The 17,514-nt window shown below is 46.7% G+C and overlaps 1 long non-coding RNA gene across 1 annotated transcript in view; it reads right to left on the reverse strand.

Annotated features, from left to right (window-relative positions):
* The window catches only part of LOC138297401 (uncharacterized), a 240,719-nt gene that overhangs the window by 19,978 nt on the left and 203,227 nt on the right, over positions 1-17,514 (reverse strand). Inside the window, exon 2 of the long non-coding RNA XR_011204078.1 lies at positions 17,206-17,269. This is a non-coding gene — a long non-coding RNA (uncharacterized lncRNA). The remainder of the gene's footprint in view (positions 1-17,205; positions 17,270-17,514) is intronic.

Raw genomic sequence — 17,514 nt, forward strand, 5'->3', positions numbered from 1 at the left:
CCACCCACACAACTGGGCGTTCCCTAGCACAAGATACACTGCAAGACATAGAAGCCACCCAAATCTAAGGTGAGCCCGGCTGTGTCCGCTAAACCACACCATACCGTTGAGGATGGCCTTGCTAGGATGGCTCAGAGTGCAACTTCAGGTGAGAAGCAGGAAATGGAGGGGTGCTACAATGCCATCCATGCTTGAACTCTGAACTCTAATACTTGGGAGCAATAAAATCATCACCAAGAAAATTGATTGGGGGGGCCACAACAGTGGCATTGTTGAGACAAGACCTGGACAATATGCAGACAAGGTGAAGGACCTGGGACTCAGAGTGGGCGGGCTGGAGGAAATTGTAAGTGCACACACCACCCAGCTGACTAATCATGAGCACCATTTGGAGATGCAGGAGGCTAAACTAGCGGCCTTGGAAGACAGATTGCGGCATAATAATATTTGTATACTTGAGCTACTAGAGGTAATGGAGACAACATCAGTGGAACAATTTTTGGAGCCTTGGCTGCCCACTATACTATCGGGCTTCAGAGGAGAAGAAGGGATACAAGTGGTAGAGCCCACAGAACGCCAGGAGGCAAACCCCAACCGGGCACCATGCCATGCATTCTCATCCCCAGGCTACTATGATACAAGGACAAGCTAAAAGTGCTGGCAGCGGTGCGTGTGAATAGGGATGTGGAGATCAATGGAAACTGGATCTCATTTTATCCTGACTAGGGCTCAGCAATATAGAAGAAGAGGAGGTCCTTCGTGGAGGTTGAAAAGAAACTCCCAGAACGCTGACTGGTATACGTGATGTTGCCCCCTGCGCAGCTGTGAGTGGGCAATCATGGGAAGATGCATTTTTCCGATGACCCTAAGGAAGGTATGCAAATTATTGAGAATAACTGACACACTAGCATTAGTGCAGAACAGGCACATGAGAATGCATGCATGTTTGCAGGAAGGGGACGTTGGTACTGATTCTTTACACCGAGGGGTGGTACATACCAGCTGATAGACAGCAGATTATGTGTCAGACCTGCCTCATGAAATATAGATTGAGAAGCTATCCATGTGTTTAAGTGTAATGTTAATGCTGCAAATGGTGTTGCCCCGCTTCTGGGGCACACATGACCAGCACACAATGATGGGATGTTTGTTGAGTTTTATTCATGGGGAACTGGGAGTTCACTGATTGTGACAATTTTAGAGGCCAGGTTGGGGAGGGCACATGGGTGGGGAGATGGGTGGTAGTTCATTTACAGCGGTGGGGAGCGCAAAAAGTGAGCAGGGCAGTAACTGCTCATTGCTGGGTGGGTGCCAGATCACAAAACACTTCACATCTCTCACATGGGAGTGAAAATAATATCATGGAATGTGAAGGAGACACAGAACCTGATCAAGAGACAGAGATCATGGTCCTATCTTCGCAAGCAGCAAGGCAGAATTGTTAAAGGAGACCCATCTTTTGCCACACAAAAATTAAAAGATTTACGCTAAATGGGATGGATAAATGTGATATACCAGTTTCACTTCCTCGGCACAAGGGGTTTTGCTATGGGTGGATGATAGTATCCCATTCAAAGCAGATGTGATTTTAAAGGCAGTAGACGGATGCTATGTTGGACTGGTGGGCGTCACGGGTGGCAGGCATTAGTTGCTTTTTAACACATATGCACCGAATATAGATACTCCGGACCACTAAAAAGCAGTGATACATGTGTTAGTACCATATACACACACACCATGATATCATATGGATGGGGGATTGCAGCTGTGTGTAAAACAGGGAACTAGACAGCTCATGACCTACAGCATGACCACTGGACAGATTGTCAACAGCTTTGCTAGAGGAGCTAGATTCACTAGACTTGGTCTAATTGTGGTGAGATTGCCATGAACCTGCAAGGGGCTATTCCTTTTATTCTTCACCTCATGGCACATTCTCCAGTATTGACTATATATTTGTACACCTAGAGCAGATGACACACTTTGGGGACGTACAATACATTGATTGCACACTGCCGGATCATGCTCCACTGGCAGTGGAATTGCAAGGTCAGGCATATACAACACCTATGCTGCAGTGGCGCTTCCAGTACAAAGCACTGTATGATCAATCCTACAGGGAAGGAATACGGGAAGCAATAATGGAATACTTTCACATTAATACTAGCACAGTGCAATTTGCTAGAACACTTTGGGAAGCCTTTAATGTGACTATTAGGGGGAAACATTTGACAGCGACATATGGCACACGGAAATCACCTAGTGACACAGTTAGATGACTAGAGACACAAATAGCAGCAATGGATAGGCAGGCTCTACATACAGATGAGACCTCAGAAGTACGCAATACACTAACTGCTGAGTTGGCTGAGGCCCATGACATGCTAGGGAAGCATTATTACCAAACACAGCTAGACATGCACCATGAACAGGGTGACACTGCAGGATGGCTACTGGCATGGCTGGTTAATAGGTAAAGAGAGGGGCATGCGGTGGCCGGTCTTACGGCTGTAAACAGAGACCTGCTCACATCCCAAGATGCCACCCTGGAACGATTTGCTCAATTTTACTCAGCATTATCTGAGAGACAGGATAGAGATTCTGAAGCAGACATAGAATCCATACTGGATGAAGCATGAAGCACAGTTTCCCAGGTGGATAAGGAGGTGAGGCCCTAGCTGAGTGTGCCCCTAGACAAAGCAGATATAAGCTGGGCCAATACCCATATGAGCATTGGGAAGGCCATGATGAACTGACCGTGGAGTTCTACCAAGCATATGTAGACCTTCTTTGTGGGCCATTCTTGGCAATGTACAAGAGGCATTCGAGATGGGAATACTTCCTGCATCAATGAGGGAAGCACACATAGTCCTCTGCCTAAAGGGGGGGAGAGTCTCAGAAAACGGTGAATCATACAGCCCCCTATCGATGATTATGGTGGGTGCCAAAAGTTTAGGGAAAATCCTAGCTCACAGACTGGCAAATGTGGCTAAGAAGGTAGTGCACACATATCAAGCAGGGTATGTAGGGGGGTGAAGCACCACTATGAATATTTGGAAAGCATTCCTCATCACAGAACAGGCTACGATGATGGAAGAGACATGTGCTTTGGTAAGCCTGGACGCCTTTAAGGCATTTGACACTGTTGACTGGCCAAAACTCTGTTGACATAGACAAAACACTAAATAGATATGGGCTGGAAAAGGATTACCTCTGATGGGTGAAGTTGATGTACACAGAGTGAAGATTAGACACAGAATGTCAAAGGTGTGGCCGATAGAAAGGGGGACTCGACAGGAATGCCCTCTCTCCCCCCTAATATTTGCTATGGTCATAGAACCCTTGGCACAGATTATACGCAATAGCCAGTTGGAGATTGGTGTTATGACCGGAGTAGAAGGGAAATAATCTTATTATAGGCCGATGATATTCTCCTGATCATGAGGAACCCAGAAGACAATTGGTCAAAACTGAAAAGCGGGATGTTGGGATTCACTTGGTTTTCACACTGAACACAGACAAATCAGTACTGCACCCAATAATAAAGGCATTAGGGGTAACGGAGGGCACACACACAAATAAAGTACAGACTACAGCTGTTAAATACTAGAAATATATCTGAGCTCTGACTTGTCTGTAGCCTATGAAATGAATGTTGGTAGGTTGCTGACGAGCCTTGAGAGAAGCATACGCAGATGGCTGAGATTCCCCATGTCCTTAATGGGTTGCTTAGCCATAAGCAAAATGATAATATTGCCCAGGGTTTTGTATATTTTGCAACATACGCCAAGTTGCATTCCGGACACCTGTTTCTGTAAGTTGGACAAACGTCTTAGGCTACTTTTCTGGGGAATGGACGTGCAAGGATAAGTCTAGATGTTTTTAAATTGCCATGGGAAAGGGGAGGGATGTGGGCCCCAGACTTTAGGGTTGGGCTTCCCATGTGCATTATGTTGTGCCTTGGTTCATAGAGAATGAAACTGACCCAGTGGATAATATACTGAAACAACTAACCCACCCGCAGAGTCTACTGGCACTATCCCTGGTCCCAAGGAAAAAGAAAGCTGCACTCCCACTCAAGTCAGGACCTTACTGGAGTTATAGGAAAGGGATACTAGGGGGACAGACAATCTATATATCTACATGCAAGATCTGATATCATGACACACTGGTATTAGCCCACAGATACTGTCATTCTTACGCACAAGGACTGAAGGGGGATACCCTAAACTATTAGTAATTTCTTTGAGGATGGTCGGCTGATTGGCTATGGGGCCATCTGTGCTAAATGGGGAGTGGGGGGTGTTGGCTTCCTGGCATATGAGAGAATAGCAGTGGTGGTACGTAAGACGTGGGAGGGGCTCCCTCAAGAACCGGAGACCCATGAACTATATCGGATATTCATGGATATGGGGGAGGCTCAAAGCTGGCCACACAAGTGTATGGGTTGCTTTTGTCTCCTACGGTTCCCTGAATAGGGAAATTAAAGGCCCAGTGGGAAGGCGATCTGGTGAAGGATATAGGGGAGAGAGAATGGCTAGTGGTGATGGGCAATTACCGGAAAGTGACAAGAAATGCCCGCTCATGGCTGGTACATTACAAATGCTTACATAGGGACTATGTCACACTGCAATGGCTGCATAAACTTGATCCCATAAAACCGAAAAGGTGCCCTAAATGCAAGACAGCACAGGGGACATTTTTACATATATGGTGGACATGTCCAGGGGTGGGAAGTTTTTGGAATGAAGTGATCGATAAACTATGGGATTTGATGGGCCATGCAGTTCAACCGACTGCCCAACTGTGTCTGCTGGGGCTAGTAAAAGGATTCAAGCGTCCTGAACATATGGTGAAAGTAACTGAGCTGGGACTGGTTGTGGCCAAGAAATGCATTGCATTGAAATAGATTTCACATAAGATACCCACCAAGAAAAACTGGATGTGGGAACTAGCTAAATGGATGCAGGTGGAGTGTGGGATTCAACACAAACTAGTATACATTGGGGGTCAAGCTGACTGGGACATTGTAGAGGTTCACTTGTGGGGTGCATTGGAGGACACTACATGGACGTACACACAAATCTTGATGACTAATTGATTTCTGGGTATGAAGCAGAATGAAGTGTGATGATTATATGTAACTGCTGCAATCTCCTCTTGAACGGGGGGGTGGGTTTGAAAACTAGTAAATAGAATTAAAAAAAGAAATTCAGCAGTTATAGTTAGCGTTATTTCAAGTAAATATAACTCACTCCCTAAGGTAACTATAACTCGTGCCTTCGCCATGCACAGTTTTCTTATCAATAATTCTATTGCAAATGTTGCACTAATAATATTAAAGATGCCATACAAGATCTCGTCAATAATATAATATGTGGAGACAATAGCTGTGCATGGCGAAGGCACAAGTTATAGGTAACTCAGGGCATGAGTGATAGTTACTTGAAAGATCTCAAACTATAACTGCTGAATTCTTACGGTTTCAGAACCTAACTATAATGTCCCTGTAACCTTTGGATAGTTTTCAGTGGATTTCTATGGTTTTTTAATGTAAAGAAATTTAAATGAATATACGTTATTCCATCCCCCACTGTGCATGACTTTCGACCGCGAGTGGCAGGGTTTAGAAGACTTGGGGGGCCAGGGTCGGCGGGAGCACCGCCGACAGGCCGGCGGTGCCCCGCAGGGCATTCTGACCGCGGCGGTAAAGCCGCGGTCAGACCGGCAACACTGGCGGTCTCCCGCCAGTGTACCGCCGCCCGTTTGAATCCTCCAAGGCGGCGCAGCTAGCTGCGCCGCCGAGGGGATTCCGACCCCCCCTACCGCCATCCAGTTCCCGGCGGTCCGCCCGCCGGGAACCGGATGGCGGTAGGGGGGGTCGCGGGGCCCCCGTAAGAGGGCCCCTACGAGTATTTCACTGTCTGCTTGGCAGACAGTGAAATACGCGACGGGTGCAACAGCACCCGTCGCACCTTCCCACTCCGCCGGCTCGATTACGAGCCGGCTTCATCGTGGGAAGGACGGTTTCCCCTGGGCTGGCGGGTGGCCTTTTGGAGGCCGCCCGCCAGCCCAGGGGAAACCTCAAAATACCCACCGCGGTCTTCCGACCGCGGTACGGTATTTTGGCGGCTCCCGCCGGGCGCGCAGTGACCGCGCCCGGCGGGAGTCAGAATGACCCCCTTGGTGTTAAGATACATTTATTTCCATTAATAAATAGATGTAGATCACATACCAGGAACAATAGCTTTATTTTCATCAATAAATCAAAAGCCCACGATCGACCTCTCATGCTGCTCAGTTGTCCAGCGGAAAGTGACCAGATGCCATTGAACCCCCAAAGCAGGGCCAAGAAGTCAGAACATTGAACGCACTTGAAAATACACATCCTACACATCTGGAGATGGGAGCATCTTGTGACAATAACAATGAGGAAGAAAGTATGCTAATATATGTACTACACCTGGCCTGCAGCCAGGACTTGCCGCAAAGCACTTATAACCACCCAACTCAGAGACACGCACAGCCTTTGGTTGTGTACAGTGTAGGTTTGCAACACGGCCTGCCTTTGTCAGTGGGTCTGGGAGTAGGTGCGTGAGTGACTGAGTGGGTCTGAAAGTGGGTGATTGAGTCTATGAGTGGGTCTGAGTGGGTGCATGAGTGTCTGAGTGGGTGTGTGAGTGGACGCCTGAGTCTCTTGGTTCGAGTATGAGTGAATGAATTAGTGTATGAATGTGTCTGTGGTTTTCTTTCAAATGTTTTCACATCTGTGAACATTTTTCAAAGAATCTGCAAACATTTGTAAATATTCATGAATTTTCCTGAAAATCATGCATGGTAATGAAAAATTATTTTAAACCTATAATTTGCCCCTAAAACTCACCTATAACACGTCCCTGGGATCAGGGTGCCTTCACCCTGAAACCTTATGCCACTTTTAATTTTGATTTCCACCCTGGGGGACCATGTCCTGTGAAATAAAATGGCGGCCACAACTTTCTTGTCAGGTTGTGGTCAGTTAACTGCAGTACTTCTTTTTGCATGCACATTCGTGAAGATTTGTAAATATATATGCCAAATATTCAAGGCCAGAGAGATATATTTTTTCCCTTTAATATTTACTGAACTACTGAACAGATTTACACAAAATAAGTGACAGCTTGATCTGTGTACCGAACGCTAGCTTTCTGCCAAATTTGTGTAATTCCATCCAGCCGTTCGGACTGCAGACACGTCTAAAGGTCCTATATGAATTAACATGGGAAACATAACTATTTTCACTCCCCCACCCATTTGAAGCCCCTGCTTGACGAATCACTCTGAAACATTCCATACATGTGTGACAAGAATCACTGCAATACTTTTTTTTTTACATTTTGTGAACATGGTCCTTACTATAACCATCAAGTGGCTGCCTCCCTCCACTTTTTTGACACTGTTTCTGCTGGTTTTAGGACTCTGCACACTTTACAACTTTTAACCAGTGCTAAAGTGCATATGCTCTCTCGCTTAAAACATGGTAATATTGGTTCATACCCACTTAGCATATTTGATCTACTTGTAAGTCTCTGCTACTCTGAAAGTAGCTGTGAGTCCTGCCATGCCTGTAGATTGTCTGTTAGACAATGACCTTGAGCATACTACCTGAAATGAGTTGGAGCTCAGGTTTCACCTGGAGGTGTTAGGGTTGCTTGAGTGGATCTGCATGACCACAAGGCCCAATGCTGCCCGGAAGGGAGTCAAGGGCATCTGGAGTCTGGAACAATGGCCCAAACCGCTGAAAAAGAAAGGGGCAAAGGATGTGGGAAACCGGTCCCAGAAATTCCAGCGGTGGTTGAGGGGGTCCCAGAGGAGGAGGCCCCTGAGCCAAATGGGGAGGACATTGCCACCCTGGGTAACCTGCCTGAGGTTCCTGGCTGGCAAGTTGAGGATGGGCCAACCAGGAAGAAATTCTGCCAAGCGCAGAAAAAGTGCTCCACAGTTGAGGGTTTGAGGCAACAGGCTGCGGCCCAGGCAGCAGATGAAGCCTCTGGCGATCACCATATCTATTGAGAGAATGATCTCCTTTACAGTGAGCCTAATGTGCCAGAAGCTGGGGCAGCACATGTGCTGGTAGTCCCCCAGTGCTACCAGGCCTTCCTACTGGGGTTGGCTCACGATATCCCCCTGGCGGAACATTTGGGTCAAGAAAAGACCTTCACCAGGCTTGTCACCCACTTTTATTGGCCCTGAACGCGGGTGGCCTCAGATGCTTTCTGTAGGTCATGCCCAGCCTGTCAGGCAAGTGGGAAGAAGTGAAAAGGCTAAAGGCCCGCCTAGTCTCACTCCTCATCATTAGCACCTCCTTTGAAAGGGTGGGCATCAACGTCATTGGTCCCTTCGACCCCAAAACTGCTCTAGGCAACAGGTTTATCCTAGTTGTGTTGGACCATGCAACCCGCTATCCAGAGGCAATCCCTCTAAGGACAGGGACTGCACCGGTGGTGACCAGAGCTCTGAGGGGGATATTTACCTGTGTGGGATTCCCAAAGGCGATTGTGTCTGACAGAGGTACAAACTTCATGTCTTTGAACATGAAGTCCATGTGGGATGTGTGTGGGGTGACCTATCGGTTCACCACCCCTTACCATCGTCAATCCAATAAGCTTGTGGAAATGTTCAACAAGACCCTAAAAGGCATGATCACAGGCCTCATGAGGCATAAGTGGGCTGTCTTCTTGCCATGCCTTCTCTTTGCTTGTAGAGAGGTGCCCCAGAAATGGGGGGGTTCAGCCCCTTTCAACTTCTCTATTGGTACCCTGTCAGGGGACCCCCTAAGCATCACGAAAGAGGGGTGGGAGAAAGCTCCCAGGAAACCCACCCAGGATGTGGTCAGTTACATGCTGGCCCTCCACAACCAGATCCAAAGCTTCTGGAAACAGTGCAAGAGCAACCGCGAGGCCAGTCAAGAGGTGATGAAGCAATGGTATGACCAGAAGATCACCCTGGTAGAATTCTGACCTGAAGACAATGTATGGGTAATGGAGCCAGTAGAGCCTAGAGCTCTCCAGGACTGTTGGACTGGCCCATTCGAAATCAAAGAGCCGGAGGGGGAGGTCTCTTACTTAGCGGACCTCAAGACCTCTAAAAACCCACAAAGGGTGCTCCATCAGAACAGAATAAAGCCTCATTCTGAGAGGTCTGAAGTGCAGGAGGCTGGCCTGGTTTGTAGTGGGTACCTAAGGTACTTACACCTTATACCAGATCCAGTTATCCCTTATTAGTGAAATGTAGTCAGTGTCTAGAAGCCAGGCTCTCTAGGGATAGTGCGGATGAGCAGCCAAAGCCTAACTAGGAGACATGCAAAGCTCATGCAATACCACTGTAGTCACACAGTACTAATACACATGAAAGAAAATACTCAGTAAAGGTACTTTATTTTGGTGAGACAAATACAAAAAATACCATAGAGACTATACTCGCTTAGGAGGTACGTAATACACAAATTATATACACCAGTATGCAAACATAGCTGTAAAAACAGTAAAAAAACTGTGTAAATATTTAAAATCACATTGTTAGAAATCGGCCTGGGGGAGCACAAACCATATACTAAGAAAGTGGAATGAGAAAGTCGTTTTCCCACCTAGGCAAGTGTAGTGTGTAGAGGGGCACTGGGCGTATTAGAAAACACCAAAGGTAAGTAATAGAACCCACCCCAGAGCCCAGGAAAGCAGGAGTAAATCACATTAACTTTCCCAGAACACACAAGAAGAAGATAATGCAAGAACCAGAAGAGACTGCAAGACACAAACAATGGATTCCTGGACTTGAAGACCTGTGGAAGAAGGGGACCAAGTCCAAGAAGCACTGAGGAGTCCAGGGAGAACCCAGATGAAGTTGCAAAAGAAGAACAACTGGTTAAGAACAAAAGTCAGTACTGCACTCAAGAAGACGGATGCGGTTTCCTGGTTGGTGCAGATGATGTCCCACGCGGGATGGATGATTGCAGTCTGGTTTGCATCGCTGGATTCCACCAACAAGCCTTGGCACACGCAAAGCTCGCTGTTTGTGGAAAATGGCACTGTCCGGGACCAGGAGGGAGCCGATGGACTCTAATCAGGATGGGAAGTTAGAGGGAGCTCTCAGCAACTCAGAGGGCCCTCAGAAGACCACGCAGGACACACAGGAGTCCCAGAGCACAGGGACAAAGAAGGTGCAAAAGGAGGCCCATGCAGCACTACACAAAGGTATCCTACGCATACGGAGAACCACGCAGGAAGTTGTGCATCGCAGGATAGAGTGCTGGGGGCTAGAGCTGCACAGTACATGAAGAACTTCATGGAAGGATGCCAACAAGCCTTGGCAACTGCAAAACACGTGGTGCACGGGGGTACTCTCCTATGTGGGGAGGCAAGCTCTTACCTCCACCAAAGTTGGACAGTAAGATGTCAGGACTGTCGACACAACTTCAGTCCACCACCCGTGATGCTGGATCCATGCACTTTGTTAAGAGAGGGGACCCAAGCCACCAGTTGTTGCAGTAGAGGGGTGCCTCCTGAAGCAGGGAAGTGCCTCCTTCACTTCTGGGGAGATTCCTTCATTCTTCTGGTGCAGGCTGAAGATAGGCAGTCCTCTGAGGATGCACAACCTGGAAACAGTTGCAGTTGCTTGCAGGAGCTGAAGATACAATGTTGAAGAAGTCGTCTTTGCTTCTTTGTTGCAGCTTGTAGACTTCCTGGAGGGTCCAGATGCAGTTTCTTTCTTTATAAAGGTGAAGTAAAGGATGCAGAGGATTCCTGCTGGAGTCTTGCAATCCAAATCTGAAAAAACACCCAAGAGAGAGACCCTAAGTAGCCCTGAAAGGGGGATTGGTCAGCTACACAGGTAAGCACCTAGCCGGGAAGGGCTCTGATGTCACCTGCTGGTGCTGGCCACTCAGATGCTCCCAGAGTGCACTGCCAACTTGTAATCCAAGATGGCAAAGACCAGGGAGCCACTGGAGGAGCTCTGCGTGTCACCCTGGGGTAGTGATGGACAGGGGAGTGGTCACTCCCCTGTCCTTTGTCCAGTTTTATGCCCCTGCAGGGACTGGATTATGCAAGGGGGCACCATCTGTGCCCTTCAAAGAATTTCCAGAGGCTCTGGGAGGCTATCCCTCCCATGCCTGTAACACCGATTTCCAAAGGGAGAGGGTGTAACACCCTTCTCCCAAAGGAAATTATTTGTTTTGCCTTCCTGGGCTCAAGCTGCTTGAGCAACGGGAGGGCAGAAACCTGTCTGATAGGTGGCAGCAGCTGGGTCTGCCTGGAAAACCTCAGAAGGCTGTAATGGCAATACAGGGGGTCCTCTAAGGAGCCTCCAGAGTGCATGGATTCATACAAACAATGCTTGCAAATGCCTTGAGGTATGATTCCAACATGTTTGATACCAAACATGGCCACATTCGGAGATACCATTATCAAGCTGGACATAGATGGTGACCTATGTCCTGTGCACCCGTAAAATGGATTCCCGGCACTCACGAAGTCCAGGAAAATGGTCCTGGAGGTTGTAGGGGCACCTCTGCTAGTCCACGGGTGTCCTCACAAACTGGCACTCTGCACTCTGCCTTCAGGGTTGAAAAGCCTGCAATAGGGCTGACTTATAAGTGACCTGGTGCAGTGTAAATTGCAGTGAAAGGGTGCATTCACCGTTTCACACAGGCTGCAATGGCAGTCCTGTAGAAGCCTTTACAGGGGCTCGCTATGGGTGGCAAAAGAAATGCTGCAGCCCATAGGAATCCCTTGGAGCCCCAATGCCCTGGGTACCTAAGTACCATATAGTAGGGACTTATAAGGGGGCACCAGTATGCCAATTGCGGGTAGAATACTGGATTAACAGTATGCAATATCCATAATTTAATGGAGAGAGCATACCTACTGGGGCCCGGATTATCAGGATCCCAGTAGACACAGTCAAACACACTGACAAACAGGCCAAAGGTGGGGATAACCATGCTAGAAAGAGGCTACTTTCTTACATGAAGTCAGCATGCTTCTGGTGACAGATGAGGGTGTGGAAGAGGAGAGTGAGCCTCTCCCCGACCTCCTCTCTGCCAAGGAAGGTGATGGTTCAGTGGAGGGTGTCAATCTCTCTGACTATCTTACCCTAGATCAGAGAGCATGCTGCTACCAATTATTGGAATAGTCTCTTAACTGTTTTCTTTCACCCCTGGACTCACACACTTGTGTGTCCATGATATTGCCACTGGAGACAGTCCCACCTGTAAAGAATGACATTTGAAGAGTGTCAGGTAAGGTGAGGTCCAGCATCAATGAGGAATCTGCCAAGATGCTGGCTCTTGGGGTGATTAAGAAGTCCAGTGGTCTCTGGTCTAACCCAGTGGTGTTGGTTCCCAAGGAGGTCGCTCCCAGTGCCAAGCCAGAGCTTAGGTTCTGCATGGACTACCAGGGTCTCAACTCTGTCACAAAGACATATGCTCACCCCATCCCCCGAGCTGATGAGCTCATAGACAGGCTAGGTGCTGCCAAGTTCCTCAGTACCTTCGATCTCACATCAGGCTACTGGCAGTTCATCTTGACTCAGGGGGCAAACGAGAGATCAGGTTTTTCTACTCCTGAGGGTTATTACCATTTCTGGGTTATGCTCTTTGGACTGAAAAATGGCCCCACTACCTTCCAATAGTTGGTTAACAGGGTCCTCGTTGGCAAGCATGCCTTCTGTGCAGCCTGTCTAGACGACATCGCTATCTATAGTTCCAGCTGGGAGGAACAGCTGCTCCACCTCAAGGAGGTGCTTCAGACGCTGCAACAGGCAGGCCTGACCATCAAGACCAGTAAGTGCAAGATTGGGCAGGGTTCCGTGGTGTATTTGGGACACCTAGTAGGTGGTGGTAATGTGCAGCCCCTCCATACCAAGATTGAAATAATCAAGGCCTGGCAACCACCTAGAACCCAGACAGAGGTGACAGTCTTCTTAGGTCTCACCAGGTAGATTGATTAAGGGTTATTGCACCATAGTGACCCCCTTAACAGAACTCACATCCAAAAAGCAACCTAGGTTGGTGAATTGGATGGAGGCTTGTCAGAAAACCTTTGATTCTCTGAAGGAAGCCATGTGCACGGCCCCCATGCTCAAGACCCCTGACCAGTCCCAAGAACTATCGTGCAAACAGATGCTCCAGAGCATGGCACAGGGGCGGTCCTAGCACAGCTAAATGAGGAGGGCCTAGACAAACGGGTAGTCTTTATGAGCAGAAGACTATTACCACAGGTACAGAGGTAGAGTGCTATTGAAAGAGAAGCATTTGCTGTGGTCTGGGCACTGAAGAAACTAAGACCATACTTGTTTAGGACTTCTGGGTTCAGACAGACCACAGGCCCCTCAGATGACTCATGCAGATGAGGGGTGAAAATCCTAAACTCTTGAGGTGGTCCATTTCCAGTAGAGGCAATGGACTTTACGTTGGAGCGTCGCTCGGGGACTGACCATGCCAATGCTGATGGTCTCTCCAAATACCTCAGCCTTAGTGATGAGAGCTCCCAAGGTGTTTGGTAGCTCTCCCCACTTTCAGCTGGGGGGACACATGTCAGACCTGACAGCCTTAGGGTGGTCACCCCCAACTTTTTGCCTGCCTCCCTCCACTTTTTTGACACTGTTTTTGCTGGTTTTACGACTCTGTGCACTTTACCACTGCTAACCAGTGCTAAACTACATATGTTCTCTCCCTTAAAACATGGTAACATTGGTTCATGCCCAATTGGCATATCTGATCTACTTGTAGGTCCCTAGTAGAGTGCACTACATGTGCCTGGGGCCTTCAGATTGAATGCTACTAGTGGGTCTGCAGCACTGGTTGTGCCACCCACATAAGTAGCCCCTTAACCATGTCTCAGGCCTGCCATTGCAAGGCCTGTGCGTGCAGTTTCACTGCCTCTTCGACTTGGTATTTAAAGTAATTGGCAAGCCTTAAACTCCCCTTTTTCTACATAAACTGCACCCCTAACATAGGCCCTAGGTAACCCATAGAGCAGGGTGCTGTGTAGGTAAAAGGCAGGACATATACCTGTGTGTTTTATATGTCCTGGTAGTTGAAAACTCCTACATTTGTTTTCCACTGCTGTGAGGCCTGCTCCTTTCATAGGCTAACATTAGGGCTACCCTCATATACTCTTTGAGTGGTAGATTCTGATCAGAAAGGAGTAGACAGGTCATAGTTAGTATGGCAAAATGGTAATACAAAACCCTGCCTACTTGTGAGGTTGGATTTTATATTACTATTTTAGAAATTCCACTTTTAGAAAGTGAGCATTACTCTGCACTTAAATCCTTCTGTGCCTTCCAATCCACATCTAGCTAGGTTTAGTTGACAGCACCCTTGTGCATTCACTCAGACAAACCCCAAACACAGGATGCTCAGTCACACTTGCATACATCTGCATATTGAATGGGTCTTCCTGGGCTGGGAGTGTGGAGGGCCTGACACTTACATGTCAAAGGACAGTAGCCTGCCCTCACACAAAGGACTCTTACACACCCTACTGGGACCATGGCAGACAGGATGGTACTGAAAGGGGACCCTGTGCACTTCTAAGCCACTCTTTGAAGTCTCCACCACTTCAAAGGCACATTTGGGTATTTAAGCAGGGTCCCTGACTCTACCAACTTAGACACTGAACAAGACATTTCCTGGAGAAGAGTACCTGAACCAGAATCTGCAACCTGCCAAGAAGAACTGCCTGGCTGCCCAAAGGACTCATCTGACTGCTTTTCTGAGAAGGTTCTGCTGCCTTGCTGTTGCCCTGATGCCTTGCTGCTTTCTGGCTGTGTTGAGGAAGTGCTCTCCAAGGGCTTGGATGGAGCTTGCCTCCTGTTCCCTGAAGTCTCAGGACAGAAAAGACTTAATTCCTGCAAGAGAACTCACTCTACAGTGAAAATCAATGCATAGCCTGCAAGAAACAACGCACAGCCTGTATCGCAGTGAGAAAATCACCGCACGCTGAACTGAAATGATGCAGCCCGACTACGCAAGGAGAAGATCGAAGCAGCACCAGCGTAGTAACCGGAAATTCAACACACGGCTCACTGGATCCAGGCAAAGCTGAGCCAGAACGACACAGCCCGACTTCCTGAGAGGAATCGACGCAGCGCCTGGCGTGTGGTAAAAATTTCCACGCAATATCCACCAGATCGACGCTGCCCCTGTGTCTTCATCCTGCAAGCGCCAGATTTCAACGTGAAGAGGATCTCATTCTACGCGTCGGAAATCGACGCAAAGCCTGCCCTGCGTGAAAACTCAATGTTGCATCGTCTGTGTGTACACACCTCCCTGTTTTCTATGCATCTCCTCCTCTGCGGTCCCTTGCGGAGAATGTGAACACAAACCAGGTACTTTGTGCTTGCAAGAGACATTTGTTACTTTAAAAAGACTAAAGACACTTTATATCATTTTTACAGTGACATTTCAACATATACTTATTTCATCTTGATTGTTTTGACCAGCATCTTATCAGTTAAATATTTTATTTTTCTAAACACTGTGTGGTGTATTTTTGTGGAGATCTACTGTGTTATTGCATGATTTATTGCACAAATACTTTACATATTGCCTTCTGAGTTAAGCCTGACTGCTCTGTGCCAAGCTACCAGAGGGTGGACACAGGATAATTTGGATTGTGTGACTTACCCTGACTAGAAAGAGGGTCCTTGCTTTGACAGTGGGTTACCTAACTGCCAACCAAAGACTCCATTTCTAGCAATCATGATCGAATCATATACATGATAAATGTGTCCTACAGAACCTTGATCAAGCAATAATGTAAGTAATGCTTTTGCACATTACCATATGGACTCCCATGCTGCAAAGAATTGAAGGGATATATCATCATACGATCCCTACATGGGACCCTATGTGGTCTAGAAAATGTCTGAACACCCCCAGGTGCATCAGCACGCCTATCCGTCCATGCTGCAACTGAACACAGTGTGAAGAATATGTCCCTCTTAATAGATCCGCTGTGTTTATAAAGGCAAGTGGGCATACACACCTTCGTGGGCCCATTCACAAACCAAACAATAGTGCAACTTTGTTTGCAAAAGCATGCCTTAAAGATCCATGTAAATAACTTAGACTTTTCAAGCTCTAGGAACATGGATTTGAGATGCATTGGTTTCCCTTGTGCCAAAAAGCACATTAATCTTTTTGCACAGGAATAGGACACAGCATCACCAAATTACCTCAGCCAAAGTTCAGCAATGTCAATGTGCTGCTTGTCTTCCTCACCCCAGGAATGACAACTCAGAATGACAACGCTATACCCAGTCTTCTCACTTCCTACAAATGCTCTTCTATGCACCTGTCACTTCAAGCTGAGACCTGAAGCAATCCTGGATATTCCAAAGGATGCACAACCAAATTAATTGATTGCACATCATCATATGAAATCTAGCGGTTAAACTGCACCTTATTTATTGTTTATGGCTACCTTTTAGTAAAGGGGCACTGATAGACTAAATGACTGGTTTTCCTGTATTTTCTACCAGTAAAGAGTCATATGTCATCCTTATCTCCAAGAGACGTGGTCCTGCATTCTATAATGAATGCCACAGAGCTGCCTTGTACAAAGAGGAACACTTCTTTATTCAGTTAATTGCAGGTATTTGCTCCATGGTGTTCAATACGTGGATTTATGCTATCATTGCGCAGCCCAGAATACAGCTGACATAACCAGACAGTCGGACATCGCAGAGGACACAGAATCCTTGGAATCCAATAAGTAAACCTTCGGTCTGTAGCAGTCCAACATAGGCACAAGACCACACTTAATACAGCGCCATCCGCGTTATGAGGCTCCATACAAGAGCTATAATGAAATACATACAACTCATAACCCTACTCTTCCTGAATATTTCAATTTCCTTCCGTAAACACAGTTGCTTGTATTAACTCAATTTGTAATATATTTTATGGTTTACCCATTTTTCACGGAGTTGTCGGCAGGCTGAAAAACAAAACACTGAAAAACGAAATAATATTTTTAAACTGGTTTAAATACATCAGTTCCTCGAATACTATTGGACGTTTTTAATAAGAAATAATGTAAATCAGTACTGCACTTAATCTAATTGTATTTTATTATTTTACTTCAAAATTCATGCTTCAAACATTAAAATTGCTTTCTTAAATGTAGCATTGTAATGAACAATCAAATTTAGAGTCATTACCAGTAATTGCAGTTTTCTTTAATGACAGATTCCTCTTCATAGTGTTTGCCATCATGGATGCAACCTGCCAACATAATTCATTTACATGTAAAACTATAAAAATGTTCTGCATTTTTTTTTAGTTATTAGAAAGTAAGTTGTAAATGGATGATTATAATGAATGCGTGAACAAGACACAAAAGAATACCACTTTATTTATACAATCATTATTATATGCAGGTTTTGTAAATTCATAGACTATATTGAACTTTAGCTGACATTTTATAGTTTTAGTTTATTTTCAAGCAAATCTCAGCCACTGATGGTTTA

This window comes from Pleurodeles waltl, chromosome 5, assembly GCF_031143425.1.
Source record: "Pleurodeles waltl isolate 20211129_DDA chromosome 5, aPleWal1.hap1.20221129, whole genome shotgun sequence".
Lineage (NCBI taxonomy): Eukaryota > Metazoa > Chordata > Amphibia > Caudata > Salamandridae > Pleurodeles > Pleurodeles waltl.